The 13,536-nt window shown below is 48.8% G+C and overlaps 1 long non-coding RNA gene across 1 annotated transcript; it reads left to right on the top strand.

Annotated features, from left to right (window-relative positions):
• Window positions 1-2,628: 2,628 nt before the first annotated feature.
• Window positions 2,629-11,601, top strand: LOC131186016 (uncharacterized). The gene is made up of 4 exons (XR_009152291.1): window positions 2,629-2,895; window positions 4,182-4,341; window positions 9,393-9,757; window positions 10,413-11,601. It is a non-coding gene; the product is annotated as an uncharacterized LOC131186016 (long non-coding RNA).
• Window positions 11,602-13,536: the final 1,935 nt, after the last annotated feature.

Genomic DNA, 13,536 nt, shown 5'->3' with positions numbered 1-13,536 from the left:
CCAAGCTCTTCCTCAGCCTCATCGCTGTCCGACTTCGCTGCCAGCTCTGCAGGCTGCTGGCGGACCACAGCAGAGTGCAAATAAATAAATGCCTCTTGTCTTCATTTCCCTTCTCAGAGAGAGGGAGAAAGCAAACTAACCGAATGGCCCCAACCACTTTCAGAGTCCTGATAATTACGGATTTCAGTGTCCTTCCGTTCGTGGAGTCTCCCCAAGTTCCGTCTCCTGGGAATTTAAGGCCTTTTAAAAAAAATATTGGGTGCAGGTGGGGGTGGGAGGCCATGTGCTCCAAAGACCCCCGGAGTACGTTGGCCATGCCCGAAGCAGCCCCTCGGCTTCAGTTAAAAGACTGGACAGCCACTTGTCTGGAACTGTATAAGATCTCCTGCTTCAGCAGGGGGGTGGACTACAAGACCTCCAAGGTCCCTTTCAACTCTGTTAATATTGGTAATGCCTGGAGCCCCTAAGCCTCGGTTTCCCCCCCCACCAGCCTCTCTCCCCCTCCCCCCCCACCACTGGATGCTCTTTCTCTGTACAGCACACCCTGTGCCAGCAACTTTCTTTCTTTTTCCAGCCTCCCCCCCTCCCTCCTTTCCTTGGGTTAAAAATAAATGTGAGTTTCTGGGAAGCAGTTTCATCTCCCCCTCCCTTCAGAAGAGCCCCTGAGAATAGACTGTGCTGCCTTCAACCCCCAGCCCTTCCTCTATCTCGGCTCCCTCCCTCCCTCCTTCCCCCTTCCTCCTCCTCCTCCTCCTCCTCCACCCCTCCCGCCCAGCTCAGATGCTCAGGCTTGGCTAGCCAGTTCAACCAGGAAAGGAATTTAACCCTTCCCGCACCAGGCAGGCAGGATGGTTGGCTGATGGGTTGGCTCAAAACTGAACCTCTCTTAGAAATCTCGATCCTGCAAGCTGAGCACCTCCCTGCGTTTCAACCGCCTGGCTCCTCTGTTTTGTGGCTGAATTGCAGCCTGACGTTGAGCAAAAAAGACTGATGTTCGCAGAACAGCCTGGCTCTTCCATCCAGAGCCATTTTCCTCCCTCCCAGAGCTCAAGGTTTTTTTGCCTTTGATACTCTTGCCTAGAGCAGAGGGCTTTGCAAAGGCTTTGGGTGGGGAGTCGTCTCTTCTGCCCCATGGCTGGTCCGTCCGTGCCCAGGGCACAGCTCAGCACTGGTAAAGAATAGGGTGAATTGATAGTGTCCATTCAACAGTTCATTGGCATGAAAGCCTAACAATCGTTTGCTTCATTTCCACCATGGCCTTCCATGGGGCAAGAACAATGGGGGGGGAGAGGGAGAAAGGCACCTGGAGGAATTAAATAGAGGGGGGAAGGGAAGCTCCCTCCAGGACGAAGGGCAGCCTCTGAGGTTCACAACCACAAGTCAGTGAGGTTGGTCAGGCTGAGAGCTGGTGGAATGATGTCACGATCCGAATGGGAAAATAAGGCCATGGCCCTTTAAGAGCCCCCTTACCCCTCCAAAGGGGGTGGAGCTAACCCACCACAGGGCCTCTCTGCCAATTGAGGGGGGGGTCTTCACTGGGTTGAGGGTCCCTGCTGAGACAACATCCTCCAGGCAAGGGAGCCCCACCTCAGGGCCGATGGAGCTCTCCACGGTACTGATTCTGACGTCCTTTTGGTCAAGGGGCCAAATCTCTTGACTTGGCCTTCTCACCCTGGCTTAGTCTGTCCCCCCTGAGCCTCCATTATGCATCATACAGCTAGTTCTCAACTTACGACCAGGATTGGGATCAGAAATTCCTTTGCTAAGCAATAGCAATAGTACTTAAGATTTATAGACCACTTTAAAGCCCTCTCCTTAAGCGGTTTACAATGTCAACCTATTGCCCCCAACAATCTGGGCCCTCATTTTACTGACCTAGGAAGGACGGAGCCAACCTTGAGCCAGTGGGAATCGAACTGCCGGCAGTCAGCAGAGATAGCCTGCAGGACTGCATTTGAACCACTGCGCCACCATGGCTCTAAGCAAGGGGGTTGTTCGGTTTCTTTTTTTTTTTGCCAAGGTTCTTAAGCAACTCCCTGCAATTGTTATTCGAATCCTGCAGTCATTAAGTGAATCCCGTTGAAGAATCGTCTTCCCCCGTTGATTTTGCTTGTGGAAAGCAGGCCGGGCGGGCAGGGGATGAGTCTCAAATGGCAATCAGGTGGCTCAGGGATGCTGCAACTGTTATAAGTACATGCCAGTTGCCAAATGCCCAAATTTTGGCCATGTGACCGTGGGGGGTTCCAGCCTCAAAATGGCTCCAAGCAGTTCTCAACAAAAATATGGTTGCCATCACTCCCTCCGTGTTTTTTTTTCTTTTTTTACTCCCTTCGCAAGGTAACTATGACCTTGGCATCTCCTTGTGGTCTCCCATTCATACACTGACAAGGTTTAGCTTTCTGAGCTCAGGTGGGGAGCGGGGGTTGCTTGGGACCCCTGCAGAACAAGTTGGCGTTCATAACACTTGGAAAGAACCGACACTCATGGAAAAAGATCTCGGCGTGTTTTTAGACCGCAACTGGATGGCTGGCGTTGCGCTAAACATCTGTCCTTAATTTTCAGCCGCTGAAAAATAAGACATCTGGAGCCTGCGACTCCACGCTTCCCCTCCCAATTCAGATCCAGATTTTCAATCTTAAATGTTGAATGACCTTCTTCTCGGTCCCACCATTCTTCAAGAGGAGCCACCGTGGTCCTTCAGCAGACTCAGAAGCGACTGGCAAACAAAGTTACGGGAGTTGTGAAACTGCACACAACTCTGTTCTCCCCCCACCATCAAGTCCTCGGCGCAGGTGTGCGAGAACCAGGAGGTCTTGCAGAGGTTGATGAGTCACCAAAAAAGAGGGCTTCGTTTGGAAAGCGGCAGCTGATGACGCATGGTGGACGGTGAAGCAAGTCAGTGGATGAAGACATTTCCCGGTTCTTGGAATCGCTTTTGGCTGTCAGCATATGCTATCGATATCCACGGGGGCTGCCTTGGTTGGGTTTTGCACACACACACACACACACACACACACACACACACACACACACACACACACACAGTTGGGATCCAAGTGGGGGGGGGTTGTTTCAGATCACTCCCATATCCCGATTTGCAGGAAAGGTCCGAGCTTTGATCCAAGGATGGGCTTCAAAAATTTTAGCAAGGAGTTCTCTGCCCGGTTGCTGGGTGGGTGTGGCCATGGTGGGCGTGGCCTAGTCCGCCTCCTGTACCATGAGATGGGGGGCGTTTTTGCCCTCCCTGGGCCTCTGGAGGTTTTTCTTGAGTCTCCGGGAGGGCGAAAAAATGGCCTCCCCAGGCTCCAGAGGCCCTCTGGAGGCTTGAAACTCGCCCGTTTCCAGTGTTCTCGAACTTTGGTAGGCCTATTTTTTGCCCTCCCCGAGCCTCTGCGCGCATCCTGCACTTACCTTTTTCCAAAACAGGCCGCGTGGGGACTCCTGGGAGGGGAGGGGCGGGGTGGATGGGGCCAGCCAGGAGTAGGATTTGGGGGTTCTCCGGACTGCACAAAATTTTAGCTAGAGGTTCTCCTGAACCCCTGCGAAGCCCCTGCAGCCCCACCCCTGCTTTGATCCCAAATTCCTTAAACCCGTGATGGCAAATTTATGGCACGCGGGCCACAGGTGGCACACATAGCTATATCGGTGGGCACGCAAGCTCAGCTCCATGCTCAGCTCCATGCCAGCCAGCTGATTTTTGGGCCTTCTGGGCCCACCAGAAGTCGGGAAACAGGCTGTTTCCCGTCTCCGGAGGGCCTCGGTGGGGGTGGGGGTGGGGGTGGGGGGAAGGCCTGTTTTTTGCTCTCCCCAGCCTTCAGAGCCTTTCTAGGAGTCTGGGGAGGGCAAAAAACGGGTCTTCCAGTCCCACCAGAAGGCGGCAAACAGGGTGTTTTCGGCTTCTGGGGGGCCTCTGGGGGGGGTGGGGAAGGCTTGTCCCTCTCCCCAGGCTACTAGGGAGGCTCTTGTGCCTGGGGAGAGCAAAATACAGCCCTACCATGCCATTGTGTGCCAGGAGCGTGTGGGGGGGTTGCACACGCATGCACAGTGGCAGGGCACATAGAATTATGGGTGTGGGCATGCTTGCAAGCGACCCCCCTCCCCTGCTCCTGGCACGCGACGGCAAAAAGCTTAGCCATCCCTGCCTTAAACCATCATATTATTTCTTTCCTTTTCCTTTTAAGAACACGTCGCATGTATCAAGACAGCATATTTTCGTAAGTCAGGATGTCTGGCTTAACATCATACGTGAAGCTGGCTCCCGTGGCTTGTTTGGCGAACCATGGTTAAAAAAACAATTTTGTCCGAACCCAACTCTTGAGTTGACTTCTCTGCTTTCTAAAGGTCAGTTGGTTGGTTGATTAAATTTAGATTCTGCCTTCCCCCCGCCCCCCAAAAAACTCCAGGGACGTTGGTTGCTGAGAATAAGCGAAGAGATTGGGTGTGTGGGGGCCGGAATTGGCTCAAAGTCATCGGAAGAACATTCAGGGCTGGGAAAAACAAAGAAAAGTTTGCTGATTTTCTCCTAGGCAAAACATTAAAGCGCTTGTGAAATTCTCCCTCCAAATTACAAGCGGAGAAATTGGGGAGATAGGTTTTGTTCTCCTTCTTTCCCCCCCCCCCAACCCACCAAAGAGTCTTCTTAGCGGTAACCACAACCCCATCAATTGAGAAGGTTTGAGAATATTTGAGGGGCTCCTACAAAGATGAGAGGGAGGAACTATTTTCCAAAAGCCCCAGAAGGCAAGATAAGAAACAATGGAGGGAAACTGATCAAGGAGAGAAGCAAGCTGGAACTAAGGAGAAATTTCCTGACGGTGAGAACAATTCATCGATTGAACAACTTCTCTTCAAAAGTCGCAGTGGGTGCTCCACTCCTGGAGGCTTTGGGGAAGAGACTGGACATCCATTTGTCTGGAATGATCAAGACTTTAGACTCTAGGGGGCTCCTGCTCGAGGAGGGGGTTGGACTAGAAGACCTCCCAGGTCCCTTCCAGCCCTATTCTGCTTAGGTGAATTATAAGAGCAACCAGCGGAATGGCTTGCCACCAGCAGTTGTGGGTGTCCCATCACTGGAGGCTTTCAAGGAGAGACTGGACATCCGTTTGTCTGGAATGGTCAAGACTCTAGGGGGCTCCTGCTCGAGGAGGGGGTTGGACTAGAAGACCTCCCAGGTCCCTTCCGACTCTGTTATTCTATGTTCTGAGACCCGGCCTAAAGTTAGGATGATATCCAACACAAGGATAGAAGAGAATTAACACAGTCGGAAGGGGACCTTGGAGATCTTCTAGTCCAACCCGCTGCTTGAGCAGGAGACCCTAAGACCCACTCCAGACAAGTGATTGTCTGATCACTTCTTCAAAACCTCCAGCGATGGGGGACGTACAACTTCTGGAGGGAAGCTGTTTCCACTGTTTAATTGTTCTCGCTGTTCGGAAATTTCTCCTTAAATTCTAGGTCATCACCCCCAACCAAGCGAGAATGCCAAGTTTCGAAAAACAGCTTATATTTCCTCCGATGCGACGGATTTTTTTAATTCCCAGCCTTTTTCAAATCACGAAGATAACATTTCTGAAGTTCACGAGGTCCCGAGGAGGCCTGAGTGCTGCTGAGCGAGAGGAGGTGGGACTTTTTATTTTTTTCCCCCACCATCGATGCTGGCTTTGGATCTCAGGGACGGGCTAAAAATAAGGATCAAACTCTCCTGCTTTCTGGAAAATAGGACTGTGTGAGAGGCTGAGACATCATGAGAAGCCTGAGCAACAGACTAATTCTCTGGCAGGAAGTGAGTCACAGAAGTCCAGCCAGGGAAAGAAATCCTTTAGTGGGTTGTTGTTTTTTTATGACGGAATTTGCTCACGCTACACCACCAAAGGAGGAAAAATCTCTCTTTGCTTCGCTGCAATCTGGGCTCGGATATAAAATCCACACCTTGCACCAAGTGCTGCAACTTAACAAGTACAAGTGGTCCTCATTTTACGACCGCAGTTGGGAAACTGAACATACGTGGCTGAGCAAGGCAGTTCTAGGTGATCCTTGTCTTACAACAGTTCATTTAGTGACCGTACAAAGCCACAACAGCACTGGAAAAAAGTGACCGTTTTTCACACGTCCCCGTGGCCACGTGATCAAAAGCCAGCCGATTTGGCAACTGACTCATATTTACGACGGTTGCAACATCCCGGGGTCACGTGATCCTCTTTTGCCATCTTTGCCAAGCAAAAGTCAACGGGGAAGCCAAATTCATTTCACAACCTGGAGACTAACTTATCCACTGCAGTGATTCACTTAACAACCATGGCAAGGAAGGTCGTAAAATGGGACACTTAGCAAAGGTTCTCACTTCACAGCAGAAATTTTGGGCTCAATTGTCGTCGTAGGTTGAGGACTACCTGTGTTAAGTGAGTTGCGCCCAATATTATGGACTGTTCGGCGACGGGTGTTCAGGAAATCACTGAAGGTCATGTGGTCATTAAGTGAATCCAGCTTCCCACGTTGACTTGCCTTGTCGGAAGCCAGCTGGGAAAGTCACGAATGGTGATCACGTGACCCGGGAACCGTCGTAAGTACGTGCAGTTGCCAAGCGCCCAAATTTTGATCACGTGACTGCAGGGAATGCTGCAGTGGTCGTAAGTGTAAGAACTGGTCTTGTAACTGGTCTTTTTTCAGGGCTGTTGTAACTTTGAACGGTCGTTAAACAAATGTTTGTAGGTCAAGAAGAGAGCTACATGAGGAAATATGATTAGGAACAGAATCAAGAAAGAAACTTGTCAGCTCAGTAGAGTAAGTTGTTTTTAAATTTTTAAGTATTGCTGAATGGAGAAATTATACAGTGTGCTGCCTGCCCTCGAGGTGCCTACAAGTAGACCGAATAGTAAATTCATTTTTCATGCCCCTATAACTAATCACACCATAGATACAGTATATGGGATGAAAACAGCAATAAATAGGTGCTAACAAACGTTTGGAAAACAAGGAGCATCTAAGAGCTGCGCTTTTCAAAGCTGGCAACTTTAAGACGGGTGGACTTCAACTCCCAGAATTCCCCAGCCAGCCTACATCGCTGGTCCATTTCTTATGCCGTCGGCGAGAAATAGAAATTGTGATTAGCCATGCCCATATTTTCCTGCACTTGTTCTAAAGAATACATTTGCAAGAATTGGGAATGTCTGGTCTGGTGAAGAGAGGGACTAGGGGTGACAAGATAGCAGTTTTCCAATATTTGAGGGGAAGCCCCAAAGAAGAGGGGGTCAATCTGTTCCCGAAAGCCCCTGAAGGCAAGACAAGAAGCAATGGATGGAAACCAGTCAAGGAGAGAAGCAACCTGGAACTAAGGAGAAATTTCCTGACAATTAATCAATAGAACGGCTTGCCTCCATCACTGGAGGCTTTCAAGAAGAGATCAGAGAGACGTTTTTTCCAGGATGGTATAAGAACTCCTGTCTTGGGCAGGGGGTTGGACTAGAGAACCTCCAAGGTCCCTTCCAACTCTTGTTATTCTGGGTCTTCCCTCATCTCTAACTCAGCCACCACCTACTGGGATTTATTTGAGAGGGTCTCCTGCAGGGAGCAGAGAGTGAAAGGGGGAAATAAGTAACTTGCAGCTCCAAAGACTTGGGGCAGGAAAGAAGAGGGAGGGGAAGGAAGGAAGGAAGGAAGGAAGGAAGGAAGGAAGGAAGGAAGGAAGGAAGGAAGGAAGGAAGGAAGGAAGGAAGGGGGAAAAGGAGAAGAAAAGGAAGAGAAAATCAGGGAGGAAAAGGAAGAAGAAAAGACAAGGAAAATGGAAAGAGAGAAGTGAAAGGAAGCTCCTGGGAAGCGAGAGAGGGATAAAAGAAGAGGAGGAGGGGAGAGATGAAAGAGAAGGAGGAAGGGGAAGGGAGTAAATGGATGAAGAAGGGAAGGGAGAAAGGATAAAAGGAAGGAGAAGGGGGAGGAAAAGAAGAAGGGGAGAAGGAGGGAGAAAAGGGAAAGGTGAAAGAGAAGCAGGGGAAGAAGAAGAAGAAGAGGGTGGAGGGAGTGAGAAAGGGAAAGAAAAGGAGAGAGAGAGAGAGAGAGAGAGAGAGAGGAGGAAGAAGAAGGGCCTGCCTGCCTCCCTGCCAGAGTCGCCTCCATTCCCAGCGCACCGAAACCAGCGCCTGCATTTGTCTTGCTATGTCCCTGCATTTTAATTACCACCTTATTAATATTCATGAGGCTCGGCACTCAAGGGGGATTAGTCTGTCATTGCCACTCGCTCCCCTTCCACCTCACCCCCCTCCCTCCCCTCCCCTCCCCTCCCCTCCCTCCTCCCCCCTCCCAGTTTGCTCTGCTCCCTTTTTTCCTTCCCAAACAGCCACTGCAGAGGCTGATCGCGGGTGCGAAAGGCTCGTTCTACACAGGCCAGCCCGATGGGGGTCCTTCCTCCGTGTGCCCATCTTCCTGGGCACAGATTTATTATGGGCTCGGGTCAAAGAGAGACCCGGAAAAGAACCGAACCTCCTCGTTTGAATTTTTCCTCTCCACCCCTTTCATCTGCTCCCTTCCTCAACCTCAAGAAGGACCCAACAATCCTGGCTGGCTTCAGACAATAAGCCTTAAACGGGCGTCCCAACATCCGCATTCACACGACGCCGAGCGTCGTTACGCAGAGTCCTCGACTTACGACCGCAACCGGGAACCAAAATTTCCACGGCTGAGCAAGTCAGTTGCTTAAAAACGAGCGGACGTCTGATTTTGCCCACCGTGGTAAAGCGAATCCCAGGTCGTTAAGCAAACCCATTGAGTTTGCTTGTCGGAAGTTGCAATGGTCGTGTGAAAAATGGTCATAAGTCCGGGTTTTTTTCAGTGTTGTTGCAACTTTGAAGGGTCAGTAAATGAACGGTTGTAAATCGAGGACGACTTGTATTTTTTTCAACCTTCTATGTTCCTATGCGCCCTCACAGCCCTCCCAATTTCTCATGTAGCCCCTAATTAATTGCTCACTCCTGCTCTAGAATATGGCACAATTCATAAGAGGAACAACGGAAAAGAGAGATGGGTACAGAATTTAAACATGCAGGCTGGTTATTTTCGAACCCCAAACAGGGGGTCTGCATTCAGCCACAGGGCAGCTAATAATAGGGTGCATGGCGCTCCTGCAGAAGGGAAGGAACGGGGTGGAAGTGTTGCCCTGCAGAAAAATTACCCTGCATTTCTTTCCTAGTAGCCTTTTTTTTTTTTTAATGAAAGGGGTTTTACATTCAACATTTATTTCCAAGCAGAAAAAATATACTGTTTTGTGTGTGTGTGTGAGAGAGAGAGAGAGATCTAACTTTCACGGCATTGCCTTTCTCCAAAGTCTAGTCTCCTTCATTTCCCAACTTGAAACATTACCGGTTCACTCCCTACTCTCTTTTTTTCCCTTTCTCTTCTGCAAGGTTTCCAATCTTCTCTTGAAGTTTCTGACCGGCACTGGAGGTGGAAGAGAATTCATTATGACGGATTATATTCGCTCGAGATGATGTCGGCTCTTAATGAGCATCTAGATACATTTTCTCCAGGAGGATCTGTTCCCAGTCTGGTCCTTTGGATCTGTACCCCCATCACTGGTACAATGGAGTCTGTCAATCTTGCAGCTGGTCATCCTCTTCTTCTCTTCCCTTCCACCTAAATATGGACATAATTAGGACCTCTGGTGGCTCAACGGACTAAGTCTGTCTGTTATTAACACAGCTGCTTGCAATTACTGCAAATTTAAGTCCCACCAGGCCCAAGGTTGACTCAGTCTTCCATCCTTTATAAGGTAGGTAAAATGAGGAGCCAGATTGTTGGGGGGCAATAAGTTGACTTTGTATATAATATACAAATGGATGACGACTATTGCTTAACACATTGTAAGCCGCCCTGAGTCTTCGGAGAAGGGCGGGATATAAATTCAAATTTTAAAAAAATGTATGGCTGCCCCAGATAGAAATGGATGGGTGGATGGATGGATTGAGTAGATGGGTGGGAGGGAGGGTAGATGGATGCATGGATGGGTTGGGTAAGGGATGGATGGATGGATGGATGGATGGATGGATGGATGGATGGATGGATGGATGCATACATGAATTGGGTAGACGGGTGGGTGGATGGATGGATGCATGGATGGGTTGGATAAGTGGTGGATGGATGGATGGATGGATGGATGGATGGATGGATGGATGGATGCATACATGGATGGATGGATTGGGTGGGTGGGAGGGTGGGTGGATGCATGGATGAGTTGGGTAAGTGTGGGATAGATGGATGGATTCGGTGAAAGGATTAGGTGGGAAGGTAGGTGGATGAATTAGATAAATGGGTGGATGGATATGTAAATGGGTGAGTAGGTGGGTGGGTGGATGGATTGAATGCCATGAAGCCAGAGTCAACTCTTCATGACCATACCCTTTTTCTCCCTTATGATCTGTCTCCAGCCTGAACCTTCAGCTCTTCCAACAGTACTTTCATCATTGCTACAACAGAGTCTACCCATCTTGCTTCTGGTTGTCCTCTTCTCTTTCTCCTACCTTTCTCGGCGTCTCCTCCAGAGAGTTAAGGTCTTTGCATCATGAGTAGGGTAATTTGAGCCCTGTCATTTGTGCCTTGAGTGAATTGATTGGTTCTGATCTATTTCTTTTTATTTCCTGGTGATTCACGGGACAGGATACTCAGCAGTCTTCTCCAACCCAAAAGTTCAAAGGCACCGATATTCTTCTCATCCTAACTCTTCAAAAGAGTTAGACATTCACGTCCACAGATAATCCAGGGCTGGAAGGGACCTCGAGGTCATCTTGTCCACCCCTGCTCCAACAGGACATTGTCAGTGAGTTTCTGTCTTTTGATCCCCCAGTCACATAGCCACGCCCAGCCAGTCACATGTCACCTCCCAAGCCACGCCCACAGAACTGGTAGGAAAGAAATTTAGATTTTACCACTGGTGCAGATATATCTTGATGTGTACCGTAAGTGCGCAATGTTAGTTTTACTTTCTGCTGTTGTTTGCTTCACGTTTATACTCACTAGGGTTGCTCGGTCTGGCACACTTCTTGGTTACCACGTCCCTATCCTAGTGCACACACACCCCACATCAATAAAAGCCTCTTCTCCTTTGAAAGCAATTTCCCAAAAACACTTTACAAAAAGCAGGCACTGATTACATTTTCACTTTTTTCACTATTATATCAAGATCCTTTTCCTACTTAAGTCACACTCTTTCCCGCTAGATATGAAACTGAAATTGTTGATTCCGATACTGGCAACCAGAGTTTGAATTGGCTGTTGTCGTTTTACAGCCTTGAATAATTTGATATAACCAGTAACATTAGTTTATTTATTAGTTAAGCTAAAATTAGGTGTATTTATTAGAAATGTATAAAAATGCCAATCTTCATTTCTTCTCATTTTTAATTTTTGAGGTTATACCAATTTTTCCCCCCTTAGCTTTCCATGTCCATAAATTGGCATACTTGACTGATGTTTTTGCTTTAAAATTTATATTTTGTCTTCATTTTTCCAAACATAAGAATACAGTTTGTTTGCTTATTAAATTTATATCCTGCCCAACTTGCAGTCAAATATTTATCCATAACCGAAAGCATTTTTCATTGTTTTCAAGGACATATACATTTTTAACTGAGACTATGATAATTATCCAAAAATAATGCCAAACAAATTTGCAAGATTTGTAAAAAAATAAAAAAAATTAATAAATCTGAATTTTTCAGGGAAAATTAATTTTGGATCATATGTGGTTTGCAAGCATGAGAATGTAGGTCATTTTTGACCATTTAGAGTGTACAAATCAGCCAAGATGCAGAAACTCAGCTTCGGTTGCTCTTAACAGGCTGTGACTTACAAAACACAAAAGAACCGAGTTGGAAGGGACCTTGGAGGTCTTCTAGTCCAGTCCAACCCCCCTGCTTGAGCAGGAGGCTACCATTCCAGACAAATGGTTGGCCAATTTCGTTTTTTGGAAACCTCCAATAACGGATCACCCACAACTTCTGGAGACAAACTGCTCCACACTCATGATTTGTAGAATTCATAGAATTCTTCTTAATTCTAGGTTGGATCTCCCACTGACTGATGATTATTCTCACGTCTCCTTAGTTCCAGGATGGTTCTCCTTCTGAGGAGCTTCCATCCATTGCTGCTTCTTCTTGTACCCACAGATGCCTTGGAGAATAAGTTGACCCTCCCTCTTCTAACCGACACTTCATGTGTTCTGGATACTATCCCTCTCTTGATGCTGCCTAGGATTGGGTTGGCTTTTTTTGGCAGCTGCATTTCAACCTTTCAAGTAAGGACCTCAACTCAAGACCTTCAGAGCCTTCTAGGTCCTTCTTTGGAGTTGCTAAGCCTTGGGTTCCTTGTCTCTTGTCAAGCCTGGTTCTCCAGAGCATTTTACCTACCCAGCCCTCCTCCCAGCTGCAAAGAGCTCTCCTCCGGCCAGCCAGAAGCAACGGCTGGTCCTTCTACCACCATGCCCCTTGTCCTCTCCCTCTGCGTGCCGCCAACATCCAATGGTGCCCCATCGGCATGGCAACGCCACGTCGTCGGCACCACATCGGCACCTGAATGCTGTTCTCTCGCTGTTCCACTGAGCCCCCTGGCATGAGTTTTGCAAAGAGGGATGGATGGAAAACAAAGCCGCTGGGCGGTGGGAAGTCACAGCACCAACTGCCAGGCGCTGGAGCAGAAGCGGTTTACAATAGCCCCACACTGGGGCCTTCCCACGCTGTCCTAGAAGCTTCAACTGGGCCTCAGAATTCCTGGTCGTGGGAGCTTTTGAATGACTTCAGTTCTGCAGGTGAAGGAAAAGGCCCCTGCCTGTGCTCCCCAAACTCAGTTTTCGGAAACATCTCCCCACTTTTCTTTGCCTTTTTTTGCAGCTGCAAAGGGGCCTTGAAATCTCTCTTTGTGGTTCCTTCCTTGAAGGCCGCCGCTTGAGAAGGAAGTTGAAGGCAGCCTTTTGTGTCGTTGTGCATTTGCGCAATTTGGGTTTGATATGGGTCCCCAAAGTCACCATGCGCACAAATCATGACGGTGAATTCTAGCCTCACCTTAGACATAAAAGCTGGCTGAGTGACCTTGGGCCAATCACCAGGAGACGGTGAATTCTAGCCTCACCTTAGACATAAAAGCTGGCTGAGTGACCTTGGGCCAATCACCAGGAGACGGTGAGTTCTAGTCCCACCTTAGACATAAAAACTGGCTGAGTGACCTTGGGCCAATCTCCAGGAGACGGTGAATTCTAGCCTCACCTTAGACATAAAAGCTGGCTGAGTGACCTTGGGCCAATCACCAGGAGACGGTGAGTTCTAGTCCCACCTTAGACATAAAAGCTGGCTGAGTGACCTTGGGCCAATCACCAGGAGACGGTGAATTCTAGCCTCACCTTAGACATAAAAGCTGGCTGAGTGACCTTGGGCCAATCACCAGGAGACGGTGAGTTCTAGTCCCACCGTAGGCATGAAAGCCGGCTGAGTGACCTTGGGCCAATCACCAGGAGACGGTGAGTTCTAGTCCCACTGTAGACATGAAAGCCGGCTGAGTGAC

The sequence above is a fragment of the Ahaetulla prasina genome, chromosome 16, assembly GCF_028640845.1.
Source record: "Ahaetulla prasina isolate Xishuangbanna chromosome 16, ASM2864084v1, whole genome shotgun sequence".
Taxonomy (NCBI): domain Eukaryota; kingdom Metazoa; phylum Chordata; class Lepidosauria; order Squamata; family Colubridae; genus Ahaetulla; species Ahaetulla prasina.
The sequence above is the reverse complement of the archived record's forward strand: the minus strand, read 5'-3'. Positions and strand labels throughout refer to the sequence as shown.